Raw genomic sequence first — 1,808 nt, forward strand, 5'->3', positions numbered from 1 at the left:
CCCAAATTCCCACCCAGCTCCCCCACCAACCCAAGGGAACTCGGGAGACAATAGCAGCGGGACTCCATCTCTCTGGGCTTCCCGTGTGTGTGTGTTTCTTTTTCCTAAAGGATCCTCTCTTTTTCGTTCCACGATGAGCTCAGACAGTCGAGACATAACGCCTTCCCATCCCTTTATTTTCTTTCTTTTTTCTTTTTTTTTTTTTTTAAATTCTGGGCATTTTTGGAAGGACCCGGCAACATCACCTCCCTCTCGCAGCTCAATAAGGGGGCAAGCAAATCTCTCCCCCACTTGTGAGGAACGAACGCTCCGAGTGTTTCTAGCTATACACACCTATATGTGCTTTTCTGTACGAATCTCACCCCATCGTTTCAACGCAAAACACAACGTCGTGGCTCTAGAAAAAATAAAGAAACAAATAAATAAACCCCCCACATTTATTTTTTTTTACCCTTTTCCATAGCAAAGCCACATTTCTGGGCGAGGGGACTTTGGTTGATGGGTGTCCGAGCTGTTACCATCCATGTTTCGCTGCGGGAAGGCTCCATCCGCGGCTCTAATGAGCCCGAAGTTATTACCTTAATTGAATGTGTTTTCTAAAGATAGAATTGGGAGGCGATCGCGTTACCTTTCACCTTATAGAGTCACTCTAGAAGCGGAGATAGCGAACTCCCGGCGTCAGCAGAAAAAAAATCCAGGACTTAGAGCCTGTATATATATACATACATATATATATATGTATATATTTCCCTGTGCTATCAATTTTCACTCCTTTTTTTTTCCCCACCTTTTTTTAACAGATCTCTGCCTGAATACGGCCCGGAGCGGATGGCTGTGCTTCCACGCAGCCCTTCACGAGTGGGTGGGTGCCACGAGGAGGGGCACGGAAGCAAGAATCCATTTTAATAACAAAACCCAACATCACCCAAACGCGTCTCGTTATTTTAGAGCAATAGAGGGGGGGAAATATGTATATATTTATCAGTCGAGAGATGCAGAGAAGAAAAGGGGGACACATCGGGGATGCAGAATTCGGTTGGGTAGACACGAGTGGGTATCAACATGGAAAATCAGTCGTGTGGTCCCCTCGTGTTCCATTCCCTTCCTCTTTATCATGTAGAATTTGGGGCATCCCTCGGAGCTGACGGCCCTACAGCGGCACGGGGGTGTTGCTTTCCCCATTGACTCCCCACGTAGGGATGCGGCCCTTGGAATCCTCCAGCGATGCGTTCTCATGGGGAGGGGGGCATTTTGTCCCGGCGTGGAAATACGAGGTGGTGGGGCCCGACCCTTGAGCAGCTCCATGCTGCTTTTTGGTGGCAATTCGGTCCGTGAGAGGACAGAGAGGGGACTGACACCTCCTGCGTACATCCCCTATGTTAGGGCATGTGGTTAGACTTCTTTTTTTTCTGTTATTTCATTTTATTATTCGCTTTCTTTCTTTTTTTTTTCCTGCGGGGATTTAGAGCCTTTCACATATATATAATAATAACAACAATAATAGCAGCAATAGTAATAATATTAATAATCATGAAAAGAAAGGGCCCGTACAAATCCCTCCCGAGGAGGGGGGAGAAGGGGGGGGGCAGTGAGAAGGCACAACCCCACACAGCTATAATGTCACCGCTTTTCCTCGAAAGCTTTTGATGCAACCGGAGCGAGCCCCGCTGCTATGTGCGCGATCACACGCTCGGTTATTAGTTTTTTTTTCCCCTCTGTCTCTCCTGCCAGTGACAGTCGTTGCCGGGACGGGTTACATCACGCTCACAACGCTACGAACCCCGGGATCTGGCTCGTCCCCGCCCCAT

The sequence above is a fragment of the Coturnix japonica genome, chromosome 1 (assembly GCF_054131305.1).
Source record: "Coturnix japonica strain WE chromosome 1, WE-NBRP24, whole genome shotgun sequence".
Classification (NCBI taxonomy): Eukaryota; Metazoa; Chordata; class Aves; order Galliformes; family Phasianidae; genus Coturnix; species Coturnix japonica.